This window comes from Chionomys nivalis, chromosome 3, assembly GCF_950005125.1.
Source record: "Chionomys nivalis chromosome 3, mChiNiv1.1, whole genome shotgun sequence".
NCBI lineage: Eukaryota > Metazoa > Chordata > Mammalia > Rodentia > Cricetidae > Chionomys > Chionomys nivalis.
In genome coordinates this window covers 47,092,490-47,112,772 of record NC_080088.1, presented here as the reverse complement: position 1 = coordinate 47,112,772, position 20,283 = coordinate 47,092,490, and the positions used below count along the sequence as shown (strand labels likewise).

Genomic DNA, 20,283 nt, shown 5'->3' with positions numbered 1-20,283 from the left:
ACACAATTTTGTGCCTTGCACAATTACAACTTCAATGACATTTGTGTGCTAATAAGACTCGTATGTAAATGTGATTAGTTACAAGAAAGACTTTGAGCCTTGTATAGGGAACTTCTGCTTGGAGTCAGGAAAAGCTGAGATCTTGGGACTGCATATCTATCTGCCTGTGTCTGAAGGGACTGATGCGAAGACCCTCCCCAGCTGCTTCTCGTCACTCCAGGGCTATTTCTAGAGGTGGTTTGTTTTGGGTTGTTCTAAGGGACAAAGTCTGGCACAGAAGGAAAGAGTTTATACTCATTTTTAGTGACAGAAACTCAAGAAACCTTGAGATTTAAGGTCATTAGACCAGAGACGATAGGTTTAAAACAATGAACTAGACAAAATGTACTGATATGGGAGAATCTTGGAGCTAGGAGTTGCCATTCTATGTCCTCCGCTGTCTAAAGTGAACCAGCTAGAACCAATATTCAGTCAGGACAACTGCCAGAACTGTCTCGGGATAATACAGAGGGTAAGATCCAAAGGCTTAGAGGGATTGGAATGTTGGAGTGGATATATAATTTGTGGTCTGTGTACCCACCTCAACTCATGGCGTAGCCTCTAAGACAGTTCAGACACAACTCCCCATGCTGAAGCACTGAAAACAGTGGAAGCAAGAAGTTCAGTCTCTCTACGTAGCACAAATTCTAGTTGGTATTAATAAAAACGCAGAGTCAAGCCGGGCAGTGGTGGCGCACGCCTTTAATCCCAGCACTCGGGAGGCAGAGGCAGGCGGATCTCTGTGAGTTCGAGACCAGCCTGGTCTACAAGAGCTAGTTCCAGGACAGGCTCCAAAACCACAGAGAAACCCTGTCTCGAAAAACCAAAACAAAAAACAAAACAAAAAAAAAAAAAAACAACAACAACAGAGAAAAAAAACGCAGAGTCAAATATTAGGGAGTGAAAGCTAATAGTAAAGAGAAGCAGAGCAACCACTAGAGAGTTCTTACCTCTATCAATGCTCATATCAAAGGGGCAGTCCTATCTCTACAAATCCTCAGGCTACTGCTGTCTCTACAAAACCTCCGACTACATCTGAGCTCCTGTCTCCTCCCACCTTTTATTCCTCTCTCTGCCCAGCCATATCACTCCTGTCTCTACCTCTTAGTGCTGGGATTAAAAAGGCATGTGATCCCAAGTGTTGGGATCACCTGTGTGCAAGTTCTGTTTTCTCTTTTAGACAGATTCAATCTCGTGTAGTTCACGGTGGCTTTGAATTAACAGAGATCCGTCTACCTCTTTTGCCTGAGTGCTGGAATTAAAGGTGTGAGCCCCCACTGCCTGGTCTCTATGGCCAACTAGTGGTTTAGCTCTGCACTCTGATCTTAAGGCAAGCTTTATTATTATATTGCAAAAAAAAATCACATTTCCCCTTTCTTGGCTATAATAAAAGAGGTTATATGTAATATAAGAAAACTTATATGCAATAAGTACAATAACTATATACAATATATACAGGAAATTTGTCAATAATGTCTAACCCACCTGCATTTAATAAATTCAGAAAAATACTTCATAATCTATCCTATCTTGATGAATCCAAAGTCTTATACCTAATTTACTTTCTATCATAACTTTCATTACCATCCCAAACTATCTTTTGATATCTCTCAACCTTATACACTTCACACCTCTTTATCTCTGGGACCTTTCTCTCCACACAGTCTCTCCAGTAGGATAGATAACCTGGACTCTTTCCATGGAAGCTGAATTCATCCTCAGCAAAAGCTGATGCTGCAAGTCCTCTTGGGGCTCATCCGTGGATGAAACTTCCATCATGCTCTCCTGGATCAGACAAGTCATAGGGACAATTTCTAGGACTGAGGAAATAAATTCTGTCCATTTTTGGAGAAAGAAGTAAACACATCAGTAAGCAGCATGTGCCAGGGTGATGTGGTCTTTTCATTGGAGGCCATTTTTATCAAGTTACTCTAGCCTGATAGGAGACATTTCATGTTAGACATGAACCTGGGGCCCGTGTCATGTGCCCTTCAGGGTAACTGTGAATATGGCCCAACACAAAACTGCAAACTTGCTTAAACATTGTAAGATATTTTTGTGAATTTTATTTTTTATTGTATCTGTTTATGTTTAACTTGATTGTGTGATTCTCGAGTGTGAACCTTGTAGGTAACAATTTTGTCTCAGAGGAAGAAGATGGAAAAGAAGTCTGGGGTCTAGGTCTGAGGCAGGAGTCCCCATGGATCCCTGTGTCATAAGCCACATTTGGGGGTGACTTCTGTCCTGGTTCAGCTACAACAGGTTCATGCATTACAGGTAGGGGCGTGTGGATTAGAAACATTAGGTAGAAGGAACAGAGATATGAAAGCTATACAGAGATACAGGATAGTACCAAGAGGGCAGCTCAGTGAATATTAGAGACTCGATTTGCCTACGTTTAATTTTCATGTGCTTTTATGCCCCAATACAAAAGGAGGGGAAGAAGGCAGAAGACTGCTGTAACATGACACAAAGGACAGCCAGAACAGTCACTTGCTTCAGTACTTAAGACATCAAATCACTATTTCCTGTCGAGATGGCTCAGCAACTAAGAGTGCACCGTACTGTGCTTGCAGAGGACCTGAGTTCAGTCCTCTGCATCACATCAGGCTCACGGCCTCCTGCAGCTCCAGCTCAGAACTGCACTCCCATGCTCTTACCACACACAGACACATCATTTAGTTAATTTTTTTTTTTTTTGAGACAAAGTTTTTCTGTAGCTTTGACTGTCCTGGAACTCACCTCATAGGCCAAGCTGGCCTTGAACTTGGAGATAACATGCCTTTGCCTCCTAAGTACTGGGATTCTGGCATGGTCACCAGCTTTAAAAAATCTTAAATCTTATCAAGTCTGAGTCACTATTCCTAGATCTTTTATCCGTATGTTCTTAGTATAACTTTTAATGTCTTTCTGGGAGAGGAGAGATCATCGTGTTTGGGAAAAGGCTAATAAACGTGTTAGGAGAGAAGAGAGAAGTTGAAAGTTGCACTTTAGGGCTCTAGAGAGATGGCTCAGTCCTAAGCCGTAAGAGAGAAGCCATGTTCAGTTCCCAGGACTCACGTCAGGCAGCTCACAACTGACTGTAACTTCAGGTCCAGGGCCTCGAAGGGCACATGCAGTCATGTGTGCATGCACACACATACACACACATACATGCATGCACACACACAATTAAAATACATTTTGGGGGGGTTTCAAGACAAGGTCTCACTGTGTAGCGTCAGCTGCCCTGGAATTCACTATGTAGACCAGGCTGGCCTTGAACTCACTGAGATCTGCTTGTCTCTGCCTCTCAAGTGCTGGGATTAAAAGCATGCGCCACTATACTGGACTATTAAAATACATTTTTAAGTTGCAATTTTGGAGATGTTGTAGTTGCTGATACTGGATTTAATTTTCCAAAGTTAATTTCTGAGTCTGATATTCTATTCATTCAATAATCCCTTTTGGTCTGTGTAATATATTAATTATATAATTTCTTTAGTCACTCAATAGCCTGTAGTAGTGTATCTACATGTATTTTCAACATTGCTGATTAGCAATAAATTAGTAAAACTTTTTTCAAGATTTATTTTATGTATAATGAATATTTTGCCTACATGTATATATATGCACTGCTGTAGAATAATTCTTCTGTACACTGTGAATACACATATTAGTCTCATTGGTTAATAAAAAGATGACAGACTGGTAGCTAGGTAGGAAGTATAGGCAGGACAGCCAAACACAGAGAACTCTGGAAGGAAGAAGGGAGGTGTCAGGGAGATGCCAGTCAGCGACAGAGAAAGCAGGACATATAGAAAATGAGGTAACAACGTGGTGAAGCATAGATAAGAAATAGGAGTTAAGTGTAAGAGTTAGCTAGTAATAAGCCTGAGCTATCAGCTAAGCATTTATAAGCAATATTAAGCCTCTGTGCCAGTTATTTGGGAGCAGGAGGTTGGGATAGAAAACTCTGCAACCAAAATGCACCATGAACATGCCTGGTGCCTACAGAGGTCAGAAGAAAGCCATCTGGTACCCTAGAACTGGGGTCAAGGACAGTTGTGAGTCCCTATGTGGATGCTGGGAACCAAATCTAGGTCCTCTGCAAGAGACGTTAAGTGCTCTTAACCACTGAGCCATCACTCCTGCCCCTAGAAAACTGACTTTAACTTAGAAAAAAAATCGATAGTGTCTGAACTATCTTTAATTCTCACATTTCAAAATGTATCTCACCAGTAGAGGATTATTCATATGGCATTAGGCCTGACCGTAATTTATTTTCCTGGCCCCCATTTTGCCAGGTGTGTGACTGCTTTGCATGTACTTGTTAAGTCCATACTAGATCGACTTATGATAAAAAGCTTCCCAACAACTAGCCTAACATTAAAAGTTTCATAATAAAAAAGATAGTTCTAGAATTGATTTGAAAACATTTGAAGAGCCAGCAAAGTAATCCAGTTTGTCAATGTGTCATCCTGTAGTCTCCAAAAATTCCGTCATCGTAAAATTATTGTATAAATCATAAAAGTATCCTCAAGTAGACATTAATTAAAAATGCTTGCTTCTGTCTGGATGTAGTTTCTGAGAATTTTGTAATTTTTGGACTTCTTTTAAAAAGATAACATTTCTTTTAAAATGTTAAAATGCATTCAAAAGTGCTAAGAAGACAGCATCTTGCTTGAATGGAGGGACTCTTAAATGTATGACATTAGCATGTTTCATTGAATTTCTGAAGTAACTTTTGGTTTAGCATTTGACACAAAGAGCTAAGGAGAGGTGTAGCTCAGTGCTGGGGCATTTGCCTAACATGCCCAAGTGTCTGGATTAAAGCCAACCCAGTTGGGAAGCCTGGACCATTTCCTGGGTAGAATGGATTTCACTTTTTGAAACTATTGACAGTTTTTACAAGAATCTTGAAAATCATCCCAAGATACATCAAATGACAGCTGAAGTTAAAGACACGGGGACTGGAGTAGTGACTTGGCAGTTAAGAGCACCACTCTTGGCTGAGGACCGAGGTTCAGTTCCCAGCACCCACTCCCGTGGCTCACAACCACCTGCAACTTCAGAGAGTCAGGTGCTCCAGGCCTTTACAGGCACAAGACAGAGTACACACACACGCGCACGCACACACACACACACACACTAAAGAAATAGATATTTTTCTTTAAAAACGAAGGGAGGGAGGCAGAGAAGCAGAAAGAGTGAAAGAGAAAGAAAAGGAAGCAGTGAAATAAACGAGAAATGAGATCCCAGCAACACTGAGACATTAGACTCCCATAGCATAACCAATTGTTCAAACTCCATTAGTTTAATATAGCGTTCTTTCATAATATTTAGATTTGAGTTTTAGCATAACGGAATAGATTTAAGGGCCATTATTCCCTGTGGGTCTTTATATAACACCTTAAACTTAATTAAGAAATCAGTCCTCAGTTCTGACTTGCTCAGTAACTATCTTTACCTCTAGAGGGTAGCATAGGGCTATGACTGGATTACGGTCTAACTGGGTCATTGTGGTCTCAGACTCCTCAGAGGAATCTGCTGAGATCTAAGACAGGAAAAAAAAGACAAGTCTATTTACCTCTTCCAGAGAAGGAGCGTCCCAGAGGCAAAGCAGATTTCAAGGCTTAGCCTAGAAGAGGAAGCGGTCTTAAGACCAAAGATCTAGTTTTAGGTAGGAGTACCTTAATCTTAATGTGTTGTCAAGGAGCAGATCTGATCTGGTTGGGCACTGGTGACACTCAATTTTTACCCCAGAACTAGGGAGGCACTGGCAGGTAGAACTGAGTTCAAGGCCAACCAGATCTACAAAGAGAGTTCCAGGACAGCCAGGGTTACACAGAGAAACTCTGTGGTGGACAAAACGGGAGGCCGTGTGGCGGGGGGCGGGGGGAGGGGGTGTTCACCTGACCTGGAAATCACTACACTATGTGCGTGTGTGTGTGTGTGTGTGTGTGTGTGTAGGGGAGGTGGTAATAATCAGATAATTGGATGTATTTTCTCACCATTAAAGTCTAAATGCCCAGAAATTGGACCTGCAGAAGATAGAATCATTATTTCCACTCTTTCACAGCCTCGAGGCAGAATTTCCAAGTCAAATTTCCAAGGTGCAAAGCATTGGGTGGCGTGTTTTGCTTTCTTCTCCATTGCCAGTTACCTCCTGAGAGCTGGGCATGGATCAGTAAGATCCCTCCGCTGAGGCTGCCAGCAAGTCTGTGCCTGATTTGGCGGGTTTCTGAAAGGTAGCAGGACTTCCTCTCAGCAGGGCCTCTAATGGAACATAACACCCTAGAACTAAGCCAAGGACAGAGCCAAGATGTTTTCCATGTCTCATGCTGAACCTGGGAGCCATCTTTCTGCCTGAGAAGCTGTGACTGGAATCTTTAGTGTTTCCTCTGGGACTTAAGTTAGCCAAAAGAATGACCCTGTAGTCTCATTTCCAAATTTCTGTACACACACACACCAAGAAAACATTTCGGCAGTCGTGATTCTAAAAGCTCTCTCTATTATGTCGGTATTTATGGCTGATAATTCTTATAAACTCTATTATGAAAAAAAATTACCTTAGCAAAAATTTTGCCTTGGGAGTATTAAAAACAGGATCAGGGCAGTAGGCACACATATTCAAAGTGATATCATATGATAAAGCCAACACATGGAGTTATACCTAGCTCCGGTCAGCTCCGGGAATTAAAAAAAAAAAAGAATATTAAAGTTAGTAGTGAAAATCTGCTTTAGTCATGCAGAAACTATGAAAATAAAAATGCTTCATTTCTCGTTTTATTCCCCAATAACAAGAACATGTCATTGGTCAGTTACTATCTGCCAAATGAAGAAAATAGTTAAGAAATGTACCCTAGGAACCGGAGAAATGGCTCAGTGGTTGAGAGCTTGTGTTGCTCCAGGTCCCAGCTCTAGGGAGGCAGAGGCAGGTGGATCTGTGAGTTAAAGGCCAGCCTGGTCTGCAAAGCAAGTTCCAAGTCTCAAAACCACAAAAACAAAATATAAACAAACAAACAAAAAATAGCAAAACGAACAAAGGACCATGTCTTGCTCTTGCAAGAGGACTCCAGTTCAGTTTTCAGCACCCAAGTCAGTGGATCACAATCACCAATAACTCCAGTGTCAAAGGATCAGATGGCCTCTTCTGGCCTCCAAAGTTACTCTCTGTTTGTGGGGCACATACATAGAAAACACTCATACACATAAAATATTAACAGACCCTTTATTTTAAGAAGTACCTCATCAGAGACTCTTAGTATACCAATTTCTGATTTTCCCCTCTCTCCGCTCCCAGAATAGCACTAGACAATGGCTTCTTCAGAGCAACACTATCTGAAGTAGGCAGCTTGGAGACAGGAGTCACATGTATGCAACTCCACAGCCGTCATAGCAGGAGGCGCAAGATGCTAACCCTGGAAGAGCATGTGGGCACCGGCACTGACTGAAAACCAGCAAAATTCCCATCTCATGCTGTCTGGGGTAAGGTCAGATTCAACAGCAACAACAAAAAACCCAAAACCACAGGGTGTTCAGTTGAATTTGAATTTCAAATAAATGGAGGTAGCCTGAGATAAACTTTTGCTACTAAAATATTATGTTTCTGAAATGTAAAACTGAACGGCATCCTGTATTTTCACTGGCAGCGTTGCTCTGGGATCTGCACTTTCTGAGCAGAAGAGGAGGGGAGGCTTTTCTGACTTTGCAGGGGTAGTTTCTCTTCCTCTGTGGCTCTGAGGCTGTAGCATTTCAATTTCATAATCTCCATGGCATTGTAGCATAAGAGTCCCTTTAATTATGCCACAACGAACTCTAGTACTTCCCCAGTTCAAAGTTTGGGTTTGTTTTCTTTTCTTTTCTTTTTTTTTTCCTAAGGGTGTGTGTTGAAAACAATTGATGTGTTTATTTTGTTGATTTGTTTTGGTGTGTTGAGACAGGATCTCTCCCAGGCTAGCCCCCAGCTCATAAAGATTCTGTATCAACCCAAGAACTGGGATTACAGGCATTTGCCATCACACCCAGCTTGATATATTTGCTCTAAACACTCAGCTGATGGCGATGGCAAGTCCTGACATTTTGAATGGCCCATGGTACTCAGTTTCTCCAGAGTAGGCTGACGACCCCAGGGCTCCCAGCTGAAGGGGCAGCATCTGTGTCAATTATCCTGATACCCTTCTCCCAAGGCATTGGGTGCATCAGGCATTCTCAAAGCTGGCTCCTCTTTCTCTGCTTGTGTATATGTGACTACCTGACTTTGCCTAGGAAATTCACGCAGGAGCACTGGGTCAGAAACTGGTTCTTAGGGTTGGAAGAAGTTGTAGTTACCCAAATCCAGAGTTTATCCATATGGGCTTTCTGCTTTAGGGTGCCCTGTCAGTACTGCCTATAAGGAATTTTTAGAATTTTGCACTTGGCTTCCTAGAAGCAGAGGCAGCTGCAGAAGAATTGAGGATGAGCCCCAAAGGGCCAGGATAAAGTACTGTTGGAGCTACAGGGGCAGAGGGGCCGTGGATCCAGACTCATCTGACCCAGGGAGGGCCTGGGAACCTCTTCAAAACTTGTGAGCTCCTGATTCTTTTTGGGGGGACATGGGAACTTCCTAATCTTGTCTATGGGTCGTGGACCACCAGACCCAGCTCCTGGGGATGCTGGCCAATAATTTATTCTCTATTCCATCCCCTCTGGCTCTTGTTGAAGACACTGATAGATTGATTCTGGACAATTTCTGGGTTAAGTGTCACCACAAGTTCACATTTTTGAGGCTATAAGTGACAAACTTTATTAGTATTTTGTTTTTCTTAAATCTGAACAAAGTGTTTATATGGTAACCCTCTCCTACCCTTTAGGAATTAATTGTTGAGTAGATACCTTTGTTTAGGAGGTTAAAAATGGGCCTAGGAGGCCTTATGTTTCCTTGGTAACTTCCGACTAATTTAAATTTACCATCTTTATCTCGGAGTGGCTTTAACACCGTGAGGGAAGGCAGCTGTGGTCTGGGCAGGCAGGATTCACAACAAACCAGATGGTGAGGACTCAGTTTCCCCTACATAATTGTGGCTCAGGACTCGTGATCCACAGCTTTCTAATCGCAAATATCCAGAGCCAGCCCTTCCTAGGCCACAGGAAGCTGGAGCTCAACGCATGTGATCTTTGTTACAGTGGCTTCATGTGGCGCTCAGCCCTGTTTTCCCCGGCAGCGTTGCCAAAAGCCCCTGTGGACAGATGGACTCCCTGATGCCTTGAGAGGAGGGAGGGGCAGAGGAGTTCTAGGGCAGAGAGCTAGCTAGGACCAGAGAGACAGACAGATGATGCCTTTCTTTGGGGAACCTTTTGTTTCAATGACCTCAACACTTAAATTGTTTGTTTGTTTGTTTTTTGGTTAAAATGTGTGTGTGTGTGTGTGTAGTATGTATATGCAGGTGCCCACACAGGCCAGAAGAGGGCGTCATATCATCTAAAGCTACAGTTACAATAGGTTGTCAGCTGCACAACATGGGTGCTGGGAACTGAGTCCAGGTCCTCTGTAAGAGCTGTAAGCGCTAATCTTAACCAATGCTTAAGCTGTAAGAATCTTACAAAGAAATACTCTTTTGTCACTTGTTAGAATTATTACTTTTAATAAATTAATGAAACCAATTAAATTAATTAAAATAATGTTTCTTTACCTTTCCAGAAAGCTCCTTTATATTATATAGCTTTTAGTTTTTTGTTTTGTGTTGTTGTTTTTGTTTTGAATTGACACCTATTTTTCCAAATTTCTTTTTCTTTTCTTCTTCTTATTGTTTCTCTATTTCTGTTAAGGGTTTTTAAACCCTGGTGCCATTCACATTTTGACAGGATAATTTGTTTTGAGGAGTTGTCCTGTTCACTGAAGAACACATAACAGCCTTTCTGGCTCTTACCCAAGTTGTGACAATATAAAAAAAAACAAAACCTGGAGACACTGTCAAAAGTCCCCTGAGGGACACAGCTGACTTCCCTGTGAAGAGCTACAGCCAGGCAAACCTACCTCCATTCATAACTGCCCCCAGGTCTCTCCAACAGCTCCTGCTGTGAGCACATCTGCCATGCCCTGCCCTTCTGACACACTCGTTCACATTTCCTCTGCCCCCTCACCTGAAGCCCCTGCTCTTCCCGCTTTCACTGACACACTCCTGCTTGCCCTTTCCATCCTAAGCCAAATGCTGACGGATAGCTCTGCTTGCATTCATGCCAGCTCAGTTCCTCGTCCCTCCTCAAGCTGACATAGCCACTGTGTGTGTGTTTACTTGTGTTAGTAGTGCTCACTCATGACTTTGCAATTGAGAGTGAATTCAGCCTTACTCCCACCGAGCCTGTGCATTCCAACAATCCCCAATATGGTCTCATCTGTCTGTTTGTCTGTGTCTGTGTGTCTGTCTGTGTGTGTATGTGTGTGTGTGTCCTAACAAATATACACATTACTCAGATCTGAAGTAAATGTTTTTGTTGAAGCATAAGCCAAAATCTTACATTCTGCGCTGTCAGCGCTTTCTAAGGAATATGTGGATTTTAGAATTATTAAGTAAACCAATTTTAGTTAGTTTAGACTGCGCTCTTTTTCTCCAGCAAATTTAGATTCCTTCCTATTTTTCCAAACATGCCCAGTATAGCCCATCTTGATACCATTGTAGAAATAGCTTCTCTCTATTCAGATCCAGTTCAAATACTGCATACACTGATTACAGCCCCCCTCCTGCCAAGAAGACACACACACATACACACACACACACACACACACCATCTCTTTCTTCTGGAAGCATCTTTGTTTTCTTCTTTTATCTCTGCTAAGTTCCTACTGTTTTTAATCTTCATTTTTGGTTCTACTCCTTGCTTCAAATGTGATCTTCCTCTTCTTCACCCTGCAGCTCTTTAGAATGGATCTTAAGGATGAGAATTGGCTGAGTCATAGAAAAATCAGAAGTTGCTTTAAAATACTCAGTTAATACTTAAGGAAAGTGTAGTTAAAAACAGAAAGGCCCAGACTGTGACCTACAGGGTAAAGCATTGAAAAGTTCTGAGAATTCATGTAAGCTAGGAAAAATGAAGATGCGCTATCAGGCATTCTCAGTAACCAGCAGGTGGAAGAAACCCTTGATTTCCTAATATCAACAAAGCAAGAACCATTCAGTTATCCAAAACAGGGCTTGGGACCCAGTTGGGAAAAGGCCAAAGGAGAGAGGGAGTGGCAAGGACTAAAGAGTGCCATCCTGAGTCTGAGTACTAGGATGAAGCTCATCACCACAGTGTAAGCATCTGAGGCAGAATACACTGAGTTCTGCGTTTGAGGTGCCCATGAGCTCACTCAGTGGAAGATCATAGACACCACTGGAAGTCGGGGTGGTGTTTTGGAACAATCTTTTTGTACACTTTGAAGACGTGTCACTTGAATTGGTTTAATAAAATGTCAAATGGCCAATAGCCAGGCAGAATTTTCAGGGAAGAAAGGACGCTGGCAAGCAGCATGGGCATTACAAAGTAAAAGTAACCAAGCCACTTAAAGGAATGTAGGTTAAAGGATATGAGTTAATTTAAGTTATAAGAACTAGTTAGATACAAGACTAAGCCATCTGCCAAGCTTTCATAATTAATAGTAAGTCTCTGTGTCGTGATTTGGGAGCAGGCTGGTGGGACAGAGAAAGACTCACTACAGAGTGGAGTACTCGGAGAAGCTGAAGGAGTAGAGCCAGGGCTTGAGAGCCTAGAACTTAGGTCAAGAGACCATACAGGATCCCCTTGGGGTAGGGTTGCCCCGAAAAGAGTGGGAGCAGAAGAGGCAGGGGAGCTGGGACCACAATGCTGTGGAAGACATGGGATAACCTCAGTTAAGAACTGTGCATTTGGAAGATCTAAATGACACTGATGGCAATGAAAGCTGGAGATAGGCTAGTGGACTTGTTGGTCTGGAGGTTCTTTGGAGAGCTGAGATTCCATGAGGGCGAGGGACTGGAAGCCAAAGGGTTAGAAGATACGGAATGAAGAAGGATCAAGGAAATTACCAATGGCTGCAAGAGCAGAGCCCGTTTCCTTAGTGTGTGTGTAAGAAGGCTGTGGGCACCTCAGGAGCTTCAGGGGAGAGCAGGGCTGGGAAGCCTCTGCTTGCTTTGAGTTTGCACAAGACTGGAAGGTGTTTGTTGACACGAGGAAAGGAGATGGAAAGTCAAAGAGTTTGAACCAATGAGACAGGAAATGTAATAAGCAAGGCTAGAAGGTGAGGTGGGATGGGGCTGCCTGAAGAAGGGCTGCTTTTAGAAGAATCAAGGACATCTTCCTTTGTGAGAGAAGGGATGAAACCATTGGGAGTGAGGACTGATGTAACTAAAACAAAGATGGGGTACCTCAGCTCTAAATGTGGCCGTACCCTTGAACAAGAGGTTGAGGTTTGTTTCTGCCTGCGTGCTGAAGCCAGTGTTGTAAAGCTGATTCGCCACCAGGCTAATCCTGATTCAAATGTCTCAGAGAATTGCTCAGAGATGATTTAAAGGATCAAGAAACAATAGACTTGAAGGGTTCCCTTCAGGTGACTCACTTTTTCCTGAAAACAACAAAACGAAGAAGAAGAAGAAGAAGAAGAAGAAGAAGAAGAAGAAGAAGAAGAAGAGGAGGAGGAGGAGGAGGAGGAGGAGGAGGAGGAGGAGGAGGAGGAGGAGGAGGAGGAGAAGAAGAAGAGGAAGAGGAAGAGGAAGAGGAAAGGAAGGAGGAGGAGCAGCAGAAGAAAACCACCTAATCATCCTTTAGTACCAGACTTACATATTCCTTCCTCTGGTTCTTCATGCAGAAACCGAACCATGAGAGTCATCCCCATCACCACCTGCACATGCCATCTGAGGAGTCATCCCCATCACCACCTGCACACTCCATGGGGGTCATCCCCATCACCACTTGCACATGCCATCTGAGGAGTCATCCCCATCACCACCTGCACACGCCATCTGAGGAGTCATCCCCATCACCACCTGCACACGCCATGGGAGTCATCCCCATCACCACCTGCACACACCATGGGAGTCATCCCCATCACCACCTGCACACGCCATGGGAGTCATCCCCATCACCACCTGCACACACCATGGGAGTCATCCCCATCACCACCTGCACACGCCATGGGAGTCATCCCCATCACCACCTGCACACGCCATGGGAATCATCCCCATCACTACCTGCACATGCCATGGGAGTCATCCCCATCACCACCTGCACACACCATGGGAGTCATCCCCATCACCACCTTACTCACTCCTTTATAGTCTTTTTTATTTTAAGTTTATTTTGCTTTCTGTCTACTTACTCTTTCATTGTTCCTTGAGTTCCTCAAAATTCTCATTATCTGGCTCCACAGCTAACAAGCATTTAGTTGTTCAAATAGTGAGTGAGTGAGAGAATAAACACACGAGTGGATGTTATTTTCTTGCTGCCAGAAGCAGACTTCTGCTTATGGTGCCATTCACTAAAGCCGAGAGAGTCCCAAAGAGAGGCTGGGTCTCTTCTCTGGCAACACTAACCAGAAGAGCCACACCTGTGGGCACACACGACATGCAGATGAGGGTAAACACAGCCAGGCATCTAGTGTGTAACACGAATGGCTTCCTCCAGAGCTGTGTGCAGTCCTGAAGAGCAGAAAGAGCGGGAGGGCGTGGGTGAGTGAAAAAAGTAACAGGCCCAAAGTGGGCCTGCACTGACTTCATGCACCAGGGAGTGTGTGGTCCAGAAGACAGAGCCTGCCCAAGTGCTTACTGTAAAAGAAGCCTCAGGACTTTTTTTAAAAAAGAGTGTCTGGTTTGAATCTATCTCTCTAGTAGAATCTTGCCTTTAAAAGCCACAAGTCTGTGAAATCCTGCTTCAGGTGGAACTCTGAACTTACCATAAACAATACTCAGCAACAACATGATTCCAGTCTGCTGGACCCCCGCCTACTTTGTGCTACCCTTCTTTCTCAGCCCCCCTTGGGTGGGTGTGATTGTCTCTGCTCAACACTTGAGGAACCTGGAGTAAGGAGTAGAGAAGGCAGGAGCACAAGATTACTGCACAGGATCACATTGTTGTTGTTGTTGTTGTTGTTTGAACTTCTTTCTCTCTTGCCTCTAATTCTCCAGTGCTGGGATTTCAGGTATGCACTACCAGGTTTGATTTATGGGGATCAAACCAAGGACTTTCTTCAAGTTAGGCAAGTACTCTATCAACTGAGCTTCATACCCAGCCCAATTGGGCTAATATTAAAGATGGAGTCCTTCTGTTTCTAACCACAAAGCCCACGGTTGGTTCTCCCTCTCTGTCATGCAGATGCTCCACCAAGTGTGATCAGAGGAGGGCAGTAGTAGGGACACAAGTTCGAATCCAGCTTCACAGGCATGCTACTTGATAAGACAAATAGGCCACATTTAGGGTAGAAAGGCTTGGCACTTGGTTATTATTATATTCTACTATTTCTATCTTGGAATTCTTTTTGTTTTTGCTTTTCACGACAGTGTTTCTCTGTACAGATCCTGGAACACACTCTGTAGACCAGGCTGGCCTCAAACTGGAAGATCTACCTGCCTCTGCCTCCCAAGTTCTGGAATTAAAGGCATGTATCATGCACCCGGCTATATCTTGGAATTCTTCGTAGTTTAATAAAGGGTCTTGAATTTTCATTTGACACTAGGTTCTTGGAAAATAGGGAGTGTTGCATGGAATCCTAGTCTACTGAGTTGGAAGAACTTGAAAAGGCCTTCTGTTCTACCCCATCCATCCTACAGATGAGGAAAGTGAGACCCAGGGAAGGAAAGAAATGGGACCTTCAGTCACTAACAGCAGAGCTTCCGTACCCTGGGTTTTTGTTCACTTCCCACTCCATCTTCTCAAGGGCCTTGACAGTTGGAGCAAATTTCCCCCTTTGCTCTAGGCAAAATATCAGTTGTGGCTGAACTAAGCCAACTCACTTCAGGCCAAGGCAAATGACCCTAGATTTTTTAATAAAACCAAATACACATTGACCCGAATGTGATTTCAGAAAATCTCAATGTCTACTTTGTGGTGAATAAGTCCTTTAGTTGAGTGTTTTATTGAATGCCTCTTTCCTTCATAAACCTCCCAGCATGCATTTCTTACCCTGGGCAAGGCTGGCTCATCCAGAGTCAGGAAGATAGTCATTATCAGGGTAGCCATGGGGAAGTCAGGCTCAAAGCAGACTCCTATCAGAGTTGACCCAGACAGGAGGAGCATAGCTAGTCCGTGTCTATTAAACTGATGTCACATCAAATCTCTTCACAAGGCCCCTGAGCTCCATCTCCAGAGGCTAAAACAGGTAACCAAACATTTATGAAAGTTCATGCTCACCTCTCTTGAAGCTAAAGTTTGGAAGTTGCTATCGTGAAGGTTTTTCAGGCTAGAGAATACACATTTTACCCAGGGTACCTCTCAGCCTTCATCACAGAAGTATCTTTCTGTAGCAGATGAAGACCATTATTGAAGACCATAAATGCAGGGAACAACCGGCTATGGGATGCCCAATCCCAACGGATACATATACAACACAAACCCTATACCTAAGGCTCAGGGAACATCAGGGAAGAGAAGACACTGTGAGATTGTGTCTTCTAGACAGGATAGGGAAGCCACACCCATGAAATGTCAACCATATGGCTGCCTAAACAAGACCTGAACAATGACAACACCAATGCCGACACAGATGGCGGAAGTGTCACAAGGCCCTGCCACTAGATGAAGAGCTCGGGGAACTGCTGAGATAGGGAGAACCCATCTTCTTCAGGATTAGCTCTCCCAACTGATTGTCTAATACCCAGTGTCACTCCCAAACACACACACATATGAGCAACACCAAAAAATACTGATACACATTTGCCTTTGATACACCTAAGCGGGTGGCTCTGTTCACCTTACAGCCCCAAGTGAGAAGTTAGTTTGTAAAAAGCACCTGTGCCTACCACAAGCTGAAGGAGATACCGTTGACAAGTACATGTGCCCAAGGAAGCCCAGCTGTGCCTCTAAAGGGCTTCTCAGGTCTCCCGGGGTTGGGGAAATCCTCGTTGTCTAGGAAGGGTATGGACAGCTTCCATTTTAAGCGTGCAGCATGGGATGACCACAGGCAGCACCCCTGAACATGAAGCACCACAAGGACCAGGGAGCTGTCCTCTGCTGTTCACAGATATGATCCAAACAGGGTTTGGCATAGGGTGAGTGTTCAGTTAATACTTCCTGGGAGAGGGAGTGGTACATCTAACCTGAAGTAGTGTGGGCTCTTCCTGAAGATACCATGCCTTTAAACTAACAGAAGATGGTGAAATGTGTTTCCTCAGACCAGAGTCTCCACTTATCAGGTATTAACTTTTAAGGAAAGATGCATGTATGTATATGAGTGTACATATACAGATAAGTATGTATATGTAAATATGTTGGCATATATAAGTACACTCATATATGAACTTGTTATGTATATATATCTACTCACATATGTGTGAAGGTGACTTTTCATGTAAACTGAGTAAAAGAGAAGTTCATGAAATGTATATGTACTCTTTCTTTCTGATACACAACCTGTCGCTCAGACCACCCCTGCCATCCCTCATGGAGTTCTGTTATTGTTCTTGTACTCATAACAGCAAAGGCACCATTCCGCCATCAAAAGGAAAAGACTTTGGTGAACAGACGAGGTAGGAATGTGATTGACTCCTGGAAAAAAAATGTGCTCAACAACCAGCCCAGACTGTGGAGTCACCTGTGATAAGAAAAACAATACTCTCAAAAGTAAAGGGGCTGCCGGGCGGTGGTGGCGCACGCCTTTAATCCCAGCACTCAGCACTCGGGAGGCAGAGGCAGGCGGATCTCTGGGAGTTCGAGGCCAGTCTGCTCTACAAGAGCTAGCTCTGGGACAGGCATCAAAGCTACAGAGAAACCCTGTCTCAAAAAAACCAAAAAAAAAAAAAAAAAAAAAAAGAAGGGACTTTGAAATCCACAGCTTCTTGGGCTCTGGGAGAGAACGTTGAAGAAATTATAGCTGACAGCAGAAACAGACTGTCTGCTGCCAGGCTCTCCAGCAGATTGAGCTGAGGCAGAGCCAATCTCATCGGTCTCTCCTTTGGCTGAGCCTGATGGTGAGTGCGGACAACCCGGACCTCCCCTGGCCACCCGAGAGAAACACACTGAGTCAGGCATCTTATCGAAGCAGGATCTCATTTAATTGTATTAGGCAGGAACTTATATAGGGTTGTGATAAGGAGTGGGAGTCTTGGGATGGGTTGAGGGGGAGTAAGGAATAAGGGCAAATAATATCCTGCCACGTTAGTGGTGGCTAGGCAGAGGCGGTCTAGGTCGGGCTGTGCTGAGTCACTCATATGTGGAAGTCACTGCCAAACACAGGTAGGCTCAGGAAGTTATACTGGGCCTCCCGTCCAGGCCTTGTGAGGCCCAACAGTCTGCACCCTTCTAGACAGCGTATTGATTCCACATTAGGAATGGATGGAAAGGAAGCTGTTAACAAAAAAATGCTGAAAGGTGAAAAACCAGCAATAGCCCTCAGGAAGAGTGTCACCTGTCCTCGGGCCTACACAAAAGTAAAATAAAACTGCCGCCATCAGTTTGTGTGTGTGTGCGTGTGTGTGTGATAGTACACTGTGCAAAACAGAGGACAACTCGCGGAGGTACAGGCTTTCCTTCTACCATGTGGTTCCTGGGGATGGAACGCAGGGTGCCATACTTGACCTGAAGGGTGTTTCCCTGCTGAACCACCGCAATGGCCTTTGGGCCATAACTGTTGGTGCAAGTGAACAAACTCAGATCACACCTCCAGGCTGCTACTACTGTTTTCCAATGTCCTTGTCATAAAACCTCGTGGGCCACCAGTGCAAAGAATTGGATTAATTAGTATCATCCCTTTGATTACTAAATAATGTGGTTAGGTTAATAGAAAATATTTCAGTGGCTCAGTGGGTAAAGGTGCTTGCTACTGAGCCCGACAAGCTAGGTTGGAACTCCAGGACCCAGATGACTGAAGGAGAGAACCAACTCTGACAAGCTGTCCTTTGAACTCTGTAGGGGTGCCGTGTGCATGTTCAACGCCCCCCACATACAGACACGAAATAAATGTCAAAATTGTTTTCATTTACAGAAATAAATATTTCAGAACAGTCATGCATTGATTAACTGTAGGGATCCATCCTAAGAAACACTCATCACTGGTTTTACTATGTGACCATCACAGACATCGTGGGCAGTCTCCTAAATGCTCATCAAGTGTTTTCATCTTTTTGATGGTTGTTTTTGGCCCTAAATTTGACCAGTGGGGGCTCTTTTGAACTGACTTTTATTTTGTTTGAAGGTGGCCCTATTATTCTCTGAACACTTTATTTTCTGTCACAAGACAGCCCAGGCTCAGTTTGATCTTTCCTCACCCTTGCCCTGCACCGGTAAGAAGGGAACCCTGGCTCCTTTTCATGGAGGATAAATGGAAAGCCAGCATCTGGGGACTGAGCATGCTTAGTGTTACGTGGATCTGTCGTTATCTCTGTGCCTGTCATTGCTCATGCTTTAAAATCTTCAACCTCGCTCTTTTTCGTGGCGCCTCCTAGGCGGTAGGCTGTGCGAAGATGAAGCTGAATATCTCCTTCCCTGCCACCGGCTGCCAGAAACTCATCGAAGTGGACGATGAATGCAAGCTTTGGACCTTCTATGAGAAGCGCATGGCCACGGAAGTGGCTGCCGATGCCCTGGGTGAAGAGTGGAAGGGTTACGAGGTCCGAATCAGTGGCAGCAATGACAAACAAGGTTTTCCCATGAAACAAGGTGTCCTGACCCATGGCAGAGTGCGCCTGCTGTTGAGTAAAGGGCATTCCTGTTATAGACCAAGGAGAACCGGAGAGAGGAAGCGCAAATCTGTCCGAGGATGCATTGTGGATGCCAATCTGAGTGTTCTCAACTTGGTTATTGTAAAAAAAGGAGAGAAGGATATTCCTGGACTGACAGATACTACTGTGCCTCGTCAGTTGGGACCTAAAAGAGCTAGCAGAATCCGAAAGCTTTTAATCTTTCTAAAGAAGATGATGTCCACCAGTACGTTGTCAGAAAGCCTTTAAACAAAGAAGGTAAGAAGCCCAGGACCAAGGCACCCAAGATTCAGCGTCTTGTGACTCCACGTGTCCTGCAACACAAACGCCGGCGTATTGCTCTGAAGAAGCAACGAACAAAGAAAAACAAGGAGGAGGCTGCAGAATATGCTAAACTTTTGGCCAAGAGAATGAAGGAAGCCAAAGAAAAGCGCCAGGAACAGATTGCCAAGAGGCGAAGACTGTCCTCGCTGAGAGCTTCTACTTCTAAGTCTGAGTCCAGTCAAAAATAAGTCTATAAGGGTAACAAATAAATGATCAGACCTTGAAAAAAAAAATCTTCAACCTCAGTCCAAACTTCCTAGCTTTTCCTCTTTCCATCTTTGTAAGTACTGTTTCAGATGGTGTAAGTACATTGCCCTTCCAGTACTCAATACTTCTCCCATTTCCTCAATTGATTGACTTACTTTTCCAAATATAACCAATCCCCAACCTCCAGTTGCTTCTTCTCTTGGATGCCCCTGCACCTTCCCCATGCTCTTACCCCTCCCCCATCATCATCATCACAACACCCTCCATCAAAGCCCTGCCTTCCTGTGGGACGCAAGAAGGGGAAGGGAAGGAACCATATTTGAAAACTGTCCCCAAGTGGCTCTTTGTATGCTAGTAAATTTGCACGTCACTGAACTAGACAATATCTACAGGCAAGCCTGAAGTCCAAACTGTCAAACTCACTACATGACATTCTCTTGAAACATGTTTTGTTGTTGTTTCAGAGATCCTGTGATCGAAAGGTTTCTGGAAATGGTAGAAAGTCATAGACTTCAGGGAAAACATATGTAATGTATTGCTATCTGTTCATATTGCCTTAATAAATTATTGTATATTTGGATGTTTAAAAGACACATCTTTATTTTTCACAATTTTGAAAAGTAGAAAGCACAGAACAAGGTGAGGGCAGATCCAGTGTCTGCTAAGGACTAGCTTCCTAGTTTGCAGAAGATCATCTTTTTTGTATATTAGGTTTTATTATCCTATATTTATTATACATAATAATGGGTTTTATTATGCCATTTTCACAATGTATATCCCCTTCTACTTTCTTGTCTCTTTGTATGTGTGTTTGTTTGTTGGTGACCTCGAGAGTTTATAGGATGATGTAGGAGTCCTGTCTCTATGATGTGATTACCATTAATGAATA

General features: G+C 43.8%; 1 pseudogene; it reads left to right on the top strand.

The window, feature by feature from the left end:
- Nucleotides 1-18,626: 18,626 nt before the first annotated feature.
- Nucleotides 18,627-19,379, top strand: LOC130871575 (40S ribosomal protein S6-like; annotated as a pseudogene).
- Nucleotides 19,380-20,283: the final 904 nt, after the last annotated feature.